Source organism: Pantherophis guttatus, chromosome 15 (genome assembly GCF_059756535.1).
Source record: "Pantherophis guttatus breed Tessera chromosome 15, ASM5975653v1, whole genome shotgun sequence".
Lineage (NCBI taxonomy): Eukaryota > Metazoa > Chordata > Lepidosauria > Squamata > Colubridae > Pantherophis > Pantherophis guttatus.
The window spans coordinates 12205139-12223490 of record NC_142077.1 but is presented as its reverse complement, the minus strand read 5'-3'; positions in this window follow the sequence as shown (position 1 = coordinate 12223490).

Genomic DNA, 18352 nt, shown 5'->3' with positions numbered 1-18352 from the left:
TGAGTCTGCCAGGACTCATTGATGGGAAAGTCTGGATCCTCACAAATTTTGCAGAGTATGAAATGAACAAGCGTAAACTTCTCAAATACATCCATAGTATTTGGAACTTTGGTTATCTGGTAAAAGATAGGCCAAAAGATTCTGCCTTTGAAACACATTTCTTTATGGAAGAAAAGTTTCAAGATCATTATTTCTGCTGTTCTCTTTCAAAGAACCTCTTTTCTGTCAAAGGCCGCAGAAGATGCACCCAGAAAGCCCCACTGGAGACCCAGGAGAAAAGGAACAGGATCTTGGCCCCAAATCACTATCACTTTTACAGTATCATTCAGACTCTGACCCAGGCCTTGAATGCCGCTTATTCCTCCAGATCGAGGAGGAGAAGGAAGGAGGAAGAAAAGATCTTGGGGTCTCCAAGGCTGCAGCCATGGCAGGTATGGGATCCCGATATGGATCCATTGATCTTAGATCCTTTGGAAGAGGAATCCAGAGGAGAAGGAGGGGAACCAACTCAGCAGATCTGGCCAATTCAATTACTCAGGGAATAATGGTTCCAAAGAGTAGATACCATGGCATTTTAATATTAAACTCTGCTCATTTGAAAATGCTGTATTCTTTTTTAAATAAAATTCCTGTATTTGTGGGTTTGTGATGAGCATGGTGGAATTTCCCCTTTGTTCCGTCCCCACTGCAGGTGGGTCTGTGTGCAGCTCAACAGGCAGCTAAACCCCCCTCTTCTCCTCCAGTGAAAGGGAGCCTGGGGTGGATCTGGGTGTTTCATTGGGAGAAAAGGGCACGGAGAAACTGAGGAAGTGCAAAGAGTGAAAATCAAATATAAATAGGAGATAGGCAGCATTAACTAACAGCCAACAAAGAAGCAGCTGGAACCTCTCCAGTGATGCTCCGTGTGAGGGACGGAGGCCTCCGGATGACCATGTGTCTCGGTCAAACCGGCTGCTTCCGTCTCCTCCAAAGGCTGAGAGAAAAGGGAGTCTGGCTTCAGACCATACAGTTAGGCTTATCTGTCCCTGGCCACTCAGTGGGGCTAGAGCAACAACAGCACAATAGTTATATTGTATAAATACTACACATTTATTTGCAACTACCTGATTTGTCATCTATCTGCTGTATATAAAAAACGTAATTAACAGGCAATCCAACAATAAAGTTAAATTTCAAAACTTCAAAATGGTCTGTTATCTGCTGTTGTATTTAACTCACAGAAAATTTGCAGGGGCTTCTTATCTACCACCGACCACCACAATAATTATTTCTGATCCATCATGAATCTGTCCATGTTTAAACATCTTTGTTTGATTCTTAATAATAATGCATTTCCTTAAAACTTTAATTAGGATCTTTCCCAGCAACTGCTTTCCATTCCCCAAAGTCACAGGACCTCCTGTAAATTGAGACACAAAGACTCTTAAGACTTGTTTTCCAGTTAAATATGACAAGTCCATTCCCCAATTTCCCTCAATCTTCCTGAAAGAATCCATTTCATCAGTCATCCGTTCTGTCCACTTTGAGTCTTCAGGGTCCATGGCCTCTCCAGCCATCTCCAAGCAGCCTGCCTTCAAACCAGACTCCTCTTCAGGGATGCCAGCAGGAAATTAAGTTCCAATCCATCCGACCATCCAATCCAATTCAATTCAATCCAATCCATCTGATTCAACAATTGTTGCTTGCTTCTGATTATCGTCTTTAAGTTGATTTAAAAGCATTGTTATTTTATCAAACTTTTTAAATGAAATTTCAAATAAGGCTTGTTAAGTTGAAAAGCTTGATATTCTTTAAATTAGATCAAATTAGCTTATTCTAAAATTATATTAATTACCGTATTAATGACAACATAGAAAAATTAATGACAAATGGCAAATTGTTATCTATCACCTTCAGGTTTCATAAGAAAGATTTAAAAGGGTTAAAAATTATTTCGGTATCTTTTTGAATACAGTTTTGATGTACTTAGTTATCATACCATCCGCTCCTCAGGTTTCTAATCACATCACACAATTGTTTGTGAGTCTGTCAGATCCGTGAATCTGCCATTATTCGGGGGAAGGAGGGGACCCCGGATTACATTTATACTTTACCTTCTACCCCTTTCCTCCCCCCATGTATCTTGTATCCTGCAGCCCATTGATTTATAACCTTTAGCCTGGTGCCTAAGCGGCCTGGCATTTTCTCACCTTTTGGGGAGCGTAAGGGGAGGGAGGGCCATGTGTCGGAAGAGGACCCTGGGAAAGTTCCCTTATCACTTTCTCAGAGCCGCGGGTACAATAACATCTTCACACCTGCGGATTGGCTGAATCCCCACTGGACTGTTGGGAGGGTTTCTACTTTCCTTTATTCTAACTGTATTGCCTGAGGGCCCCCAGAGCCTCCTTTGATTCCGTTCTTCCACCACTCCTTCCCAATAAAAGCTTCCTTTTGAAAGGCCAAGTTTCAAGAGTCTGTACTTTCCTGAATGAGGAGGAGAGGCCGGACTTTACAGAGTCCTTTACTGAAACCCAGTGATGTCACCAGAGTTCCCATAATCTATTTAGGAAGCGTAATGATGTGTGAGAATGACTTTTGGGATGAGGGGAAGAGAGGCTGCCTAGGGAAGGATCAGAGAAGAGAGGAGAATCCTGCAGCTGCATAATGGGAGAGAAAGAAACTCAGAAAGGATCCTGGCTAACTTTTCAGGCTGAGAAAAGAGTTGGCGGGAGATTTGTTCTTTCAGATCTGCAAAATTTTGTTAATTTCGCATTAAAATTAAATAAAATTAGCACATCTGGAGGTGTTTTCTGTCAGGATGACCAGGGAGAAGATTAGCCTGACAACTTCCTTCTTGATCAACCCATGCCTTCTGGGAATCAACCTCTTTGTTTTCAAAGAATTTATGAATCATCTTTTTTTTCTCTCTCTTCATTTTATTTGTCATCTGCTCTAGAATGTTCCCTATATTTGACCAATTGTGTCAATTATATTTTCTCTATATTTTGTCAGTATATGATTGACAAATTTTTCTCAAACTTTCTCGTTCACTTATGAAGATGATGATAGTATTTGTATCCTAATTAAGCATATTTGGAGATTAGACAATTGTGGAAGAAAGATTCAATGTGGGATAAGAAACAAAGTTCTCTGTTTTTCAAATTCCTGGATGTTCCCATTCTAGTTTCATCCCTTTCTGGAGAAGAATGAATTTTGGAATATTTCTGAGAAGAAAATGTACTTGGACCAAAATGGAGAGATAAAAGCAGATCTGGCCATTCAGGCCTCCTTGGTTCTCCCCAAGGAGAATCCCAGAGAAGAGACTCTGGCGTATTTTGAAAGACAGAAACTTACTATCGAGCAAGATGCTCTTTCAGGGCTAAAGTTGCTCAATAAGGTGAGAGAAATGTTGGTGTCTTTTCTCTGTTTTCCAAAGTCTGAGGTCCCATTTCCAGTGAGCAAAGCCTAGAGTCTCCAGGGTGGTTGGCCTCCCATGCCAGATGGTGTCATCTAATGGAAGTTCTTCAACAGACGGGACCTAAGTGAAATGGCTTTGTCATATTTTATGGAAACCTTTCAAGATCTTACTGGTCTGAGCTTTCTTTCTTCATCATAGTTTTATTCTACATTAAAAAATCTAATGGAATAAAAATTTCCTCAATCTTTTACAGTAAACTTTCTCCTCAGTTTTAATAAGAATATATCATCATACATAAATATTTTTTCAATTCCATCCCTCTTGACTTTATTAAATAGAAAAGTCCTTTATTGTAATGTTAAATTCTGAAAGCAAAAAGGAGAAACTAAAGGAAGAATCTGCCAATTGTTTTACCTCCTGCATCTGTTTAGAAGTAGTCAGAGATTTCATATTTACCACAGTGAAGACCAGAGGTTACTTGTCTCCTTCCATTTCTGCCTCCATTTTCCATGGACGGAGAGTCCTAACATCTTTTCTTTGGCATTCCTTTTCTTCTGCTCAGTCTCTGCCTCAGTCCAAATGTGTGGAAAGTTGTCATCTTGGGTTTGTCAAGAGGGCTCAAGAAGGAGAGCCAGTTTGCTGCTATGACTGCGTTCCTTGTCCGGAGGGGACCTTCTCCACTCAGGAAGGTGGGTCACACTGAGGAAAATGGGAGGCTTTGTGGAACTGGATCCATCCAGAACCTTTTCATGAAAGTGCAAGTTAAAAGACAGATTGAAGCTCACCTGTATTTTTTTATTTTTAACCTGCACAATTTCTTATCTAAATGGAAGTAAATCAAAAAGACTTGGAAGGAGGGGCTGGGAAAGAGATGGGAGGAGGGATGGCAGACTGGGTAGGTTTTACTAACGGCAGAGGAAATATCTCTTCTGCTTTTTAGTTTGGATATGTGCTGCTAAGTTCATCTTTCTAGGAACATCTGAGATCTTTGAAACTAGATGAATTGTTTCAGGTCCACCTTCTGAAAGACTTTGAAATTCATTGTTTATCGGCCTCCCTTGAGGATCACTGAGAACGTGTCACTGGTCCATAATGTGGTGCTGTGGATAGTTATGGGAGGAACTCATTACACAAATATTCTGCCAGTCATGTAGATCAATCAATCAATCAATCAGAATAGAGTAGAAGGGACTTTGGAGGTCTTCTAGTCCAGCCCCCTCCTCAAGCAGGAGACCCTAAACCATTTCAGACAATTGACTCTTCAGTCTCTTCTTAAAAACCTCCAATGTTGAAGAACCCACAACTTCTGGAGGCCAGCTGTTCCACTGGTTAATTGTTCTCACTGATTGGAAGTTTCTCCTTAATTCAAGGTTGCTTCCAGATGTTACAAGATGCTGTAGGTATCCTCCAAGTCCAGGATATTAACTGCCATGGGGCAGGACTCAGGAAGTTTGCCTAAAATGTTTGCCTAAAATGATTTTATGATTCAATATTAACCTCTAATAATATAGGTTCTTATGAAGATTCTATGCATTACACAGGAAATAATTAACATTCTATGTCTTTGCTCACCTTCATATACCTAGCTACATTTTTAATGAAATAGCTAAGAAATACTTCTTGGGAAATGCCCATGGTAACAGCTGTCATTCAAAAAAGGTATTTCTTGACATGTTAAAAAACCATTATATTAAAGAAATATTGCTTTTTGGCTTTCTCAGATACAGAAAAATGCAACAAGTGTCCAGATGATAAATATCCAAATAAGAACAGAGTCCAATGTATCCCCAAAGTCATAAACTTCTTGTCTTATGAAGAACATCTGGGCATCATCCTGGTCTCTTTTGCCCTACCCTTCTTCCTAACCACAGGCCTTGTTTTAATCATCTTCATTAAATACAGAGAAACTGCCCTTGTCAAAGCCAACAACCGGGACCTCTCCTACATCCTCCTGGTCTCCCTCCTGCTTTGCTTCTTGTCTCCTTCTCTCTTCATTGGTCAACCAAGGAAAGCCACCTGCCTTCTCCGACAAACGGTTTTCAGCATCATCCTCTCAGTTGCCGTTTCTTCTCTCTTGGCCAAAACCATCACGGTGGTGCTGGCCTTCCTGGCCACAAAACCAGGAAACCAGACGAAGAGATGGTTGGGGAAGAGCTTGGCCAACTCCATCATCCTTTCTTCTTCTTCTGTCCAAATTAACATCTGCTCCATTTGGCTGGGAGTTTCTCCCCCCTTCCCTGACTCTGACCTCCACTCCCAGCCTGGAGAGATCATCCTGCAATGCAACGAAGGGGCCGTTGTCATGTTCTACGTCACCCTCAGCTACATGGGCTTCCTGGCTGCCATCTGCTTCATGGTGGCTTTCCTGGCCAGGAATCTGCCTGGGGCCTTCAACGAAGCCAAGCTGATCACTTTCAGCATGCTGGTCTTCTGCAGTGTCTGGGTGACTTTTGTGCCCACCTACCTGAGCACCAAAGGAAAATTCATGGTGGCTGTGCAGGTCTTCTCCATCCTGGCCTCCAGTGCTGGTCTGCTGGGCTGCATCTTCATCCCCAAGTGCTACATTATACTTCTGAGGCCAGACCTCAACACAAAGGAGCAGCTCACAGCCAGAACAAATGTAAAAACATGAGATATAACACAAATGTGATATTGAAAGAATTGTTAAAAGTTTCTTTTATTTGAAAGGAGATATTCTTTCCATTTAGATAGTATGCAGGAGTCAAAGAAAATCATATGTATATGTTTCAGATTTGGAAATTATTGAATTCTTCAGAAAGGAGCATTTTACAGCCAGAAGAAATGTGTAAATGTGAGACAGGAATTTCAACTTTTAACATTTTCCACAGTCCAAACATAGAAAATGGTCCAAGCTCTTCTCCATGCATGAGTGGGCCAACTATTTCTCTTGAAATAAATAAAGGGTGTGTGGAAGATTGTGAGGAGACAAATTTCTTGGAGAAATGGGAGCATGTTAGCAAGACAGAAATATAGAAGGAATGTATGGAGCAACGTTGATGCCCTCATTTCTCAGTACATTTCACCCAAACTGCTGTGGCAACGCAACTGAGACGGTTCTTTCTGTTTACACAGTAACTCTTTCTTGAGGGTAGCAACAATACAAGGCTGGGGAGGTAACTTGAGTCTCTCTAATTCTGAATATTCATGCTCACATGATCTATTAAATGAAATATGCATATGTATGATTGTCCTTTTCTCCTCCTTTCTTGGAATATATAAATATGAGTGCATCTTTTTGTCTGTAAGATTTCCTCCCACTATTTTCTGGAGAGAAATTCCTCCAGTGGACACTGAATAAATAACAACTGCAGTGAGCCTGGATTATTGGTTTTTTGGCTCCTGTGTTTCTTTCCACAGAAACTGATGTCAGCAGTGGGATTCACCATCTTCCATCTGCCACCAGGGACAACAGATGGGGCAGCCCTATAGGGTGAGTGTTGGGAGATTGGTCCCATAACCCTTCCCACTGCCATAAAAGGCCACCATAGGAGCTTCTGTCAGACCACAGTCTGTGTCCAAGTGTCTCTTGTGGCTGGAAAGGTTTGTGGTCCCTTCCATCCCAATTTCTCAGCCGCCCTGGCCCTGCTCAGTCGAGCGATGTCTGGAGGTATCCAGGAACTGAGGGGGAATTTGGCTTTGGAGAGTGAGTGGGACCCTCTGTTGAAGAATGGAGACTGACCCTGAGGCTCTGTGCAAACTCCCTTTTTTCCTGCTGTCTGAATAGAGGAATTCAGCTGATCCCAGGCAGGGAGGGAAGTGGATGATGGGGCTCAGGGGGACTCTGATTGGGGAAGGAATCTTTCCCAAAGAAACAGGGAAACCTGCTGTGTCCCGGGGCTGGGAGGGGGTCTGATGCCCCCACTGGTGCCCCCAAAGGCTGCAAAAAAGGGAGTGAATGAAATTGGAAGGGATGACCAAAAAGAGAACTGTTCCTCCTTGTGAGAACAGAAATTCCTGTATCTGCAGAAGGCTGTGACAGATTCCATGCAAACAGAAGCGGGGGGGGGGTGTTTATTAAACAAACATACATATACAGACGTAAACATTTAGACAAACTATACATAAACTAACTCTACAGTAAAATCAAGTCATAAAGCTTGAACTTTGAAAGTAGAGCTACTTCGGTAATTATATATCTATATATCTGTATATATTATCCTTCATCATGTATCAATGTTTATACAACGATATTTCATTTTATTTCCTTATTTTTGTATCATTGGGTGGTATTCCCTTATTTCGTGTTCTTTTTGTCTAACCAGTTGTACCGTTTTTGCCAAATTAAGTAATAATCTGAGTCTTCTTTTCCCTGTATTTCTTTGGTAAGTTTGTCCATTTCCGCACATTCCATTGTTTTTTGTATTATTTTTTCTTCTGATGGCGTATCCTCCAGTTTCCACGTTTGTGCGAAAGTGATTCTAGCTGCTGTCAGGATGTGTATTATCAAGTATCGTGTCTCTTTTTTATAGTCCTTTGTCAGTATTCCTAATAGGTGTGTTTCCGGTCTGAGGGGCACTTTTTGGGTAGTGATTTCTTCCAGCTGATTTTGAATTGTTTTCCAAAATTTTTTGACTTTTGGGCATGACCACCACATGTGGTAGTAGGTCCCCTTCTGTGTTTTGCATTTCCAACAGTTGTGATTAGTATTGGGGAACATCCTTGCCAGACATACAGGGGGGAGATGCCACCTATAAAACATCCTGTATGTATTTTCTTTGTAGGGCACGGACATTGTCAGCTTAGTATTTACTTTCCACATTTTCTCCCAATTTTCTAAGTTGATATTATATCCAAAATTTTTAGCCCAAATAATCATATTTTCCTCCACCACTTCTTCTTCCAATTTGTATTTTAGTAAATAATTATATATTTTAGTTATTAATTTATTGTCTGATTGCATTATAATTTTATCTAATTCATTTCTTTCTTTTTGGATTCCAAATTTTTTCATGTCAATTTTATATCTTGATTTTATCTGTAAATACCTCCACCAGTCAATGTCCGTGCCCTGCTGTCTCAATTCCTCTCTTGTTTTCATTTCTCCCTCTGTGTTCAACAATTCATCATAGGTTTTCATCTTGTCTATATCCATTGTGTTCGGATAAATTTGGGCCTCCATGGTTGATAACCATCTTGGGATTTTGTTGTAGTGTTTTCTCCTTATTTCGGTCCAAATTTTTGCCAATGCTCCTCTGATATAGTGTCTCCTGAAATGTTCATGTTGTCTGGATTTTTCCTCCCATAAAAATGCGTGCCAGCCTTTCGACAGGTCAAATCCTTCTAATGCTAACGTTCGTTTATCTTCAAGTGTCATCCAATCTTTAATCCAAGTTAAAGCTGTTGCAGTGTAATAAGTTTGCCAATCTGGTAGTCCCAGGCCACCCCTTTCTCTAGTGTCCTGCAGGTGTTTCAGTTTAATCCTGGCTCTTTTTCCTTGCCATATATACTTTAATGTCATTTTATCAAGGTCTTTGAAATATGATTTTCCTGGATTTATCGGTATTGTTCTAAATAGGTATAATAATTTCGGTAAAATTGTCATTTTGATTGAAGCAATTTTGCCTAATAGTGATAGTCTCAATTTACTCCATGCCTCTAAGTCCTTTTGAATATGTTTGGCCAATTTAATATAATTGTCTTCTTTAAGGGATGATACCTTATTGGTGAGCCAAATTCCTAGGTATTTTATTTTTGTTGTTATTTGTATTCCTAACGTCTCTTCCAATTCTTTCTCCTGGATTTTTGTCAAAGTTTTAGTTAGTAGTTTTGTTTTTTGTCTATTAATTTTCAATCCTGCCACTTCACCATATTGTTCTATCTTCCTTAATAAATTCAATCCTGATTGTTTTGGTCGTTCTAAAATAAATACTACGTCGTCCGCGAATGCTTGTAATTTATACTCCTGGTTTTTTGTTCTTAATCCTTTTATTTCATTGTCATTCCTAATTTCATTCAACAGTGGTTCCAATGCTAATATATATAATATAGGAGAGAGGGGACATCCTTGTCTCACTCCCTTGGATATTTTAAATTGGTCTGTTGTCTCTCCGTTTATCCATATTTTTGCGGTTTGGTCGGAGTATATTGTTTTGATCATATTTAAAAATTTATCGCCGGTTCCCATTTTTTCTAATTGCAATGTTAAGAATCCCCAATTAAGGTTGTCAAACGCCTTCTGTGTGTCAAGGAAGAGTAAGGCCATTTTTTCATCCGATTTTTGCTCATAGTATTTCAGGATATTGATTATTGTTCTTGTGTTCTTATTAATTTGCCTATTTGGAATGAATCCATTTTGGTCTGAATGGATGTAATCCACGATAATTCTCTTCATTCTCTGGGCCATGATTGATGTAAATAATTTATAATCTGCGTTTAGAAGTGATATGGGTCTGTAGTTTTTAGTTTGGGTGAGATCTGAGTCTTCTTTAGGTATCAATGTAATAATTGTCTCTATCCATGATTTAGGAATTTTGGCTTCTAAAATTGCTTCATTCAGGACTTGTAATAGAATATCATCTGTTGGCTGGTATTCAATTTTGTAAAATTCCGCCGGGATGCCATCTGGACCTGGTGTTTTATTGTTGTTCTGCTTCTTCTTTGCTTCGATTAATTCTGACATCGATATTGGTCTGTTCAAGAGTTCTCTTTGAGTTTCCTTTATTTCTTGAATGTTGGTGTTATTTATATACTCTTTTACTTTTTCCAATTGGATTTCTTCCTGTGCATATAGTTCCTGATAGAAGTTTCTTATGATTCGCTTTTTTCCCTCATCCATATGCTGCAATTGCCCTTATTCGTCTTGTAATTGATGTATTAGTCTTTTTTCCTTTTCTTTCTTTAACTTGTAGGCCAACCAACGTCCTGTTTTATTTGCGAATTCAAATTGGTTTTGTTTTGCCATTTTGATTTTCCTAGCTATTTCTGTTGTTGTTATTAAATTTATTTCATGTTTAATAAGATTTATTTTTTCCTTGATCTCTTTCCTGTCGGGTGTGTTCTGTAATTCTGCTTCCTGTTTTCCAAGATCGATCAATAAATTGTTTCTTCTTTGCTGCTTCTCTCTATTTTTCTTCGCCTTGAATGAAATTGTTAGTCCTCTTATATATGCTTTTGTAGTGTCCCATAGGACTTGCAATGATGTTTGTTCCCTCTTGTTTATTTGAAAGAATATCTCCATCTCTTTCTTTATCATCTCTATGTATTCTTTATCTTTGATAATCTCTCTGTCCATCATCCATCTTCCTCTTTTTTGCTGGCCTTTCCAGACTATTGTTATAGGACTGTGATCTGCCCATACGTTCGGTGTAATTTCGATTTCTTTTATGTTTTCTCTTAGTTCTGCAGTCATCCAGGCCATATCTAGTCTGGACCAGGACTGGTAAGGATTTGAGTAATATGTATACTGTTTTTTTGGTTTTATTCAGTTCTCTCCAGGCATCTTTCAATTGTAACTCCTGAGTCATATCCTTAAAGGTATCGGGTAGTGTCTTTTTCCTAGATTTATTTTTTTTATTACTTTGATAATCATAATCCATGTCAACGATCACATTATAGTCCCCTATTATACATATATGTTCGTAATCTAATTCCTTAATTTTATTGTGTATTTTTTTAAAGTATTCTTTTTGGTTCCCATTCGGAGTGTATATTGATATCAGTAACATGTTTCGGGCCTCCATCTTAATGTCGATCATTAATATCCTGCCTTCTCCATCTGTGTAAATTTGTTTTGCCTGAATATGACTTTTAATGTATACTGCAATGCCTCTTTTTTTTTTTTTTGATCTGATAATGAGGTGAATAATGTTCCTAGTCTTCTGTTTTCTAGTAACTGTTGATGTTATTTTTTGATATGTACTTCTTGTAAATTGATAATGTCTGTGTCTAATTTTTGTAGTTTTTTGAAAGTATGTGTTCTTTTGGTTGGTAGATTAAGGCCGTTTATGTTGATTGAAATTAATTTCAATTCTCGTCCCATTTTCCTTATTTATTTATTTATTTTTTGCTAGTCTAAGTCTACTTGTGTTCCTTGTTACCATTTGTGTTTTCCCCCTGGCCCCTTCTCTCTCCATCTTCTCCCTTTCCCTAGACTCCTTCTCTGCCTTTTCTTTTTTTGTTTCCTCCGTGGAGTGTTCCTGGTTTGTGTTTTCCGAATCACGTCTAGTTTCCAGTTCTTCTTCTATTATAAAGTGAGTATCAAAAAATTCTTGTGCCTTCTCTATCGTGTCGATTTTATATTTTTATCGTCCCAGGATATTAGAATTCCCTCTGGCACCAGCCAGCAGAACATTATTTTATGTTGATTCAGTAGGGTTGTCAAGAAATTGTAGTTTTTTCTGTGTTCTCTTATTCTTCTTGGGACTTGTTTTAGGGTTATTATTTCCTTTCCTTTATAACAAGGTTTGCCCACTCTCATTAATGTGTAGATCTCTTCTTTTACAGTTTTGCGTGCAAATCTAACATGTATTTCTTTAGGTAATTTGTTCCTACGAGCATAGTTCGTATGAACTCTATAAATTTCGTCAATTTCCCTACTGATTTCATTTTTTTCTTTCTGGGTAGTCTCTACTAATATATCCATCATCAGGTCCCTTAAGTCTTCTTTTGTTTCTGCGATATTTTGAAACCGTAAAAAGAATGATGCCTTTTCTAATTCTAGGTGGGTAATCGACTCTTCGAGTTCTCTATTTAGCTCCATTTGGTTTTGTTCGATATTATCCATCTTTTTCTCGGTTAAGACCATTTTTGCTTCCATGTTTTGAATTCGTTCTTCATTTTTAACTATGTTTTGTTGTATTCTCTCAATCTTGTCATCCATTTTTTTTATATTATCATTTATTTGTCCTACTTCTGATTTCAGTTCCTCGTGGTTCTTTTTTGTTTCTTCATATTATTCGCTATTGTTTCTTGGGTCTTGTTCATCCCCTCCTGAATCATGGCTAGTATAAACTGTATATTCTGTATATTGAGTGCGGTGGAAGCTTTTTCTTTGTCTGTAGTTAGCATCGTATCTATGGTTTTTTGTTGTGCAGGTGAAGATTGTGTAGGTGTTTAATTTGTTGTTAATTTTTTCCCTGTTTTAGTTATTGTTATTGAAGGTGTTGTCATCTTTGTTTTTTGTATTATTTTTTCCCAAATTTTCATACACTGATTTGGTTGAGGGTAAATTAATATGTTGATATTTAATAATTGAGTTATATGATCTTATTTATAATAATTCCACTTGAAATATTGAGACAGTGATCGGAGCGAAGCTTAATATCCACAGTGACAACGCAGATTTGACAGGCGAAAGGAATGAGCAACAGAAAAAAAGGATTAAAAATAAGCGGATGGGGCAGCCCTATAGGGTGAGTGTTGGGAGATTGATCCCATAACCCTTCCCACTGCCACATAAAGGCACCATAGGAGCTTCTGTCAGACCACAGTCTGTGTCCAAGTGTCTCTTGTGGCTGGAAAGGTTTGTGGTCCCTTCCGTCCCAATTTCTCAGCCGCCCTGGCCCTGCTGTGAGCTCAGCCGAGCGATGTCTGGAGGTGTCCAGAAACCGAGGTGAATTTGGCTTTGGGGGGGAGGGGTCAGAGTGACCTTTCCATGTGGAAGAATGGAGACTGACTTAGAGGCTCTGTGCAAACTCCCCTTTTCCTGTTGTCTGAATGGAGGAATTCAGTTGATCCCAGGCAGGGAGGGAAGTGGATGATGGGGCTCAGGGGGACTCTGATTGGGGAAGGAATCTTTCCCAAAGAAACAGGGAAACCTGCTGTGTCCCGGGGCTGGGAGGGGGTCCGAAGCCCCCAAAGGCTGAAAAAAAGGGAGTGAGTGAAATTGGAAGGGATGACTAAAAAAAAAACTGTTCCTCCTTGTGAGAAGAGAAATTCCTGTATCTGCACAAGGCTGTGACAGATTCCATGCAAACAGAAGCAGGAAAGCCGGGTTTTATTTTTGTTAGATTTTTCCTCAGTGTTTTATTATTTTTACAAATAACTAAAGGAGGTGACCATGTCCAACTCTTCTTCTTCCTCCTCTTTTCCCCACAACAATCCCCCTGTGAGGTGGGCTTGTCTGAAAGAGAGGGTCTGTCCCGACGTCAGCAAACAGGCTTTCAGGGCTAAGGCAGGACTTGAACTCAGGATCTCTTGCTTCCTAGCCTGATGCCTTAACCATTGTCACTGTTAAGGCAGGGCAGATTTTGGGCAAAAGCAAAGCAGGAAGCCCCAAGTCCCCCCCTCTTCCCGGTCTTTCTGGGGTAGAGCAGCCCCATCCGAGAGCAAAGGAGAGAAACTCCTGGACACAGAGAGCTCCTCCGTCCATCAAAGCCCCTCCCTCTTGCCAGGGTTCAGTAAGACTCACTGCCTGTAGGGGGCAGCATAGAGTCTGGCCCTGAAGTCCTAGCTGGGCCCTGGGAATTGAAATCGGGGCCTCCTGGTGATTGGGTGAAAGCCAGTGGTGGGATTCAGTTGGTTCGCCCAAACCGGTAGCTAACCAAGCCCAGCCACTCCCCTTGTCCCTCCCAGCCACTCGCCTCGGATGAGGCTGATATGTCTGAGAATGGCTTTGCCATGTTGCCCCCAAGGTCAGCCTTTGGCCGAACGAGCAGGTCTAGAGCGGGTCTCCCTCCTGTGCATTTAATTTTGGAGCCACCCCCAACCCCACCCCACCCTGAGCGATGATCCCTGCCACCATGTGCAAGCCATCCAGCCAGCCCAGCCCAAACCCGCCATCCGCCCGGTCAGGTTGTGGGGGTGCCTGGCCTCCCAGCTATCCCCCCCCCCCTCTGGAAGGGCAGCAGCAGCAGCAGCTCCGTCGTCCCAGCAACGCTGCGCAGCCTCTGCGGCCTCGTGTTGGGCTTCCCGGCTGCCTGGGGAGGGAGGGGGAAGGAAGCGGCCAGCCGGCTCTTCGGAAGCACCGCTGGCTCTGCCCTCCTGCCTCCGCTCTTGCAAGAGGCTCCTGGGGGGGAAAGGCGGCCGGGGCCGGTCCGAGCTTGGCTGGGAACCTCACGTAACGCCCGGAAGGAATCCTGGTGCTGCAGCCGCCACTCTGGGCACTAGCCAGGCAGGAGACTGCGAGCTCCGGGGTCTTCCGAGGAGCCCGGCCGAAGGTTCCCCCGCGGAGGCTCCGGGACTCCCGATGACGGGACGGGTCCTTGGGGCCCCCAGGAGCTCCAGCCCAGCCTCCGCCGCAGCCAGTGGCGCCAGGAAGTCCGGCGGGGCTCCTGGAGAGGCAGAGGTGGCAGGAGGCCGATCCGGGGCTGCGTGTAGCACGAAGGTTCCTCCGGGGCTTTGAGGCTCCTGGCTGCAACGGGCAGCAAAGCTGATGCAGCAGCTGGGAAAGGGGGGGGGGAGAAAGGGTCCCAAGGTACGTGCGGGTCGGAGGGGGAAGAAATGCAAACTTCGGCCTCCCGGTGCAGCACGGGGCTTTGGGCAAAGGCTGGAGGGAAGGGAGGAAGCCACGCTCCCTTGACAGCCGGACCAAAGGATGCAAAGAGCCCCCACCGGCTCCTCCGACAGCGGCCTCGCACAAGGCACCGGGGCTCCGCCTGCAGGCAAGCTGGACTGGGGAGGGGGGAGCCCGAGCGAGCCCTGCGGAGGGAAGGCAGGCAAAGGGCGAGCGGGGGCAGCCGCAGCATCCTGGAGCCCCTGCAATTCCCTCCGATCGGCTCCCCCGCCTCTCCTCTCCCCCTGTTAGCCAGCCTGCCAGCCGGAGGTGAGTCGGGGGGCTTCACTGCGTTCCAGGCATTTCCCACCCGAAGGGCAGGCCGCCTTTGCCATGGGGGGAGGGGTTTGGGGAAGGCAGCGGGGGAATGGGGGGGGGCAGAGGAGCCGCTTTCAAGCCGTTGGTTTTTGCGGGATGGAGAGTCTCCCCCCAGGCAGAGGCACCCTGCCCATTAGGGAAGCCCCCCCCTTTCCTAGGAAAAATATTTTTTTAAAAAAAAAATCCCTGCAAATGGTTTGTCCAAAATGAGAAGCTTTGCCTCCGCTGGGCAGTAGAGCTGCATCTCTCCTGAGTGCGGGGAGGCTGAGGAGAAGGCTTGGCTGCCTGCCAGAAAGTCTCTCCGGGAGCCTCACCTGTGGCAGAGATGAGACCCTCACCTGGCTCCAGCCCCCGATTCCCCTTCAGCCTTGCCAGATGAGGAGCAGCCCTGGCAGACTCTCCAAGCCTGAAGCAGAAGGGAAGGAGGGTGGGAGAGAGAGACCCAAGCCAACCTCTCTGTGTGTGTGTGAGGGAGAGGGAGGGGGAGAGGGAGGGGGAGGGGGAGGGAGAAAGAGGGAGGGAGAAAGAGGGAGGGGGAGGGGGAGAGGGAGGGAGAAAGGGGGAGGGGGAGGGGGCTTCCTGGGGGTGCATTTTGGAGAAGCGTCAAGAGAAATGCCAAAAGGAGAATCAGTTTGGGATTAAAGTCCAAATGAAATGGGGTCTTCAGGGAAAGGAGACATGAAGAACTTTCAACTGCAGGATTCTAAAACTCTCCTTGAAAGGAACGTCTGGAGGCAGCTCTCGAACTCCTCAGTCCGGAGGGAGCGAAAGAGGGAGGGTCCCAGTGAGGGTCTCAGCCAGTGGTGGGTTCCAACCGCTATTACCACCGGTTCCCTTCGTCCATGCGCTTTGCCTGCCATCTCCCTGAACTGGGGAGAACCGGGAGCAACCCACCTCTGGTCTCAGCTATTTAGCTTAGGAGTAAGAGAATAACAGAGCTTAAAGGGACGTTGGAGGCCTTCTAGGCGGGTGGTAAAGGACCGCTGAGGGGAAGGACCTTCATTGATTGGGGGCAAGTTGCCGGCCCATGAAGTCTGCTCCTCTGGAACCACTGGAAAAAAAATAGGCTGCTTTAAAAACACAAACTTATTGACACTGCCTCGACCTGGCCCCGCCTCCTGGCCTCCCTTGCCTGGCCCCGCCTGGCCCTTCCCCTCCTGTGGGTTCACCCCCCCACTCCCCCACCCCCACCCACCCCCCGAGAAAACAATCTGTCTCAACATCCCGTAGACCAGGGGTGAAATCTAAAATTTCTTACTTCCGGTTCTGTGGGCGTGGCTTGGTGGTGGTGGGGTAATGTGACTGGGTGGGCGTGGCCATTTTTAAAAAACTTTTAAAACCATTTTTTTACAAGCTCTTCGGCGAAGTGGTTGTAAAAAAATCCTTTCAAAAAGCTCTGACGATTCCAGCTGAGTTGCCTGATCGTCAGAGGCTTTTTTTCTTTTAAATGCCTTTGACGACTAGGCAACTCAGCTGGGATCGTCAGAAGCATTTAAAAGGAAAAAAGCCTCTGAGGATCGCGCGGCTCAGCTGGGTATGTGGGTGGGAAGGGATTTTTGCTACCAGTTCTCCGAACCACCCGCCTCCATCGCTACCGGATCGGGCCATCCGGTCCAAACCGGGAGCATTTCACCCCTGCCGTAGACCCTTTTGGCTCAGGCAGTGGAACTTCCCGCCGGTTCCCCCTCTCCGCAAAGCGAAGGGACCGCAGAAAGGCTGCCTGGCCCAGAATGGGGCTGCCTCCAACTTCGGAATTGGGAGGGTCCAGAAAGAACAGGGGGACCAATGGGAATTCTCCCTTCTTGAGAGTCATCGGTCTCCGGGCAGAGTTTCCCTTGACTTCACCCAATGCAGGAGAGAGTTCCATGCGGTTCCTCAGGCCAAGATCCCCCTCCCACTTTCTCCGCTTCTCTCTCTCCTCCTTCAGGTGAAGCCACCAAGGACTCTGCCCGGAGACCGATGACGCTCAAGCAGGGAGAATTCCCATTGGTGCTGCCGCTTCTTCTGGCCCTTCCTACCCCCAAAGTCCGAGATCAACGCTTCCTCCCCCCAAATGCAGAACCTGGGATTCCTCCTCTGGGGCTGGAAGCAGTGGTGAAATTCAAATTCCTCCCCCCCCCCGTTCTGTGGGCGTCGCTTGGTGGGCGTGGTATGGCTCGGTGGGCGTGGCTTGGTGGGCGTGGCAGGGGAAGGATACTGCAAAATCTCCATTCCTACCTCACACCAGGAGAAGGATACTGCAAAATCCCCATTCCCTCCCCACTCTGGGGCCAGGCAGAGGTGGACTTTGCCGGTTCTCCAAACTGCTCCAAATTCCCATTTCCCCCCTGGCTGGGAGCCTCTGACCCAGACGCCCATTTCATTCCCCAGGTGAAGAGGCTGCCAAGGGAGAGTCCCTGCACGGGATGCCAAGGGGGGAGGGGAAGCCCCGCAGCCAGCCAGGACTTGGGGGACACAGACACCCCCCAATCCGAAGGGAAGCTAACTCAGGAAGAGGCGGAGGGGATCTGCAGGCTCTCCCCCCTTTCCCGGGGAAATCCTCCGCTCGGCTCTCTCGGGAAAGGCGCCGCTTCGCTTTACGGGAGAAAAAACCGTTTCCTTCCTTGAAAGTCGCGTCTCTCTTGCTCGGCATGACTGGAGGACCCGGCTCCTTCCGATTCTCCGCCCCTCACCCCCAAATGGGAAGGAACCGCCCCCTCTTTCTGTGGGTCAGGAAGACACTTTGCCAGTAGAAAAGGGCAGATGGAGAGTGGAATTGGGATGAGGTTTTTTCGCCCCAGGAATTTGCAAATTGAGGCTGTGCAACAAGAAGCGCTCCTAAAACAAAAGGCTCGTTTTATTATTATTATTTGTATTCAGATGATCATGGCATAAAATAGAAAATAAAGGTAATAAAGAAAAGGGAAAGGGAAAGGAGAAGGATGGAGTAAAGGGGGAAAGGAAAGGAAAGAAAAGGAAGGGAAGGGAAGAGAAAGGGGAGGGGAGGGAAGGGGAGGGGAGGGATGGCAAGGGATGGGAGTGGGAGGGGAAGGGGAGGGAGAGGGAGAGGAAAAGGAAAGGGAAGGGAAGGGAAAGGAGAAGGATGGAGTAAAGGGGGAAAGGAAAGGAAGGGAAGGGAAGGGAAGAGAAGAGAAGAGAAGAGAAGGAAGGGAAGGGAAGGGAAGGGGAGGGGATGGGAGGGGAGG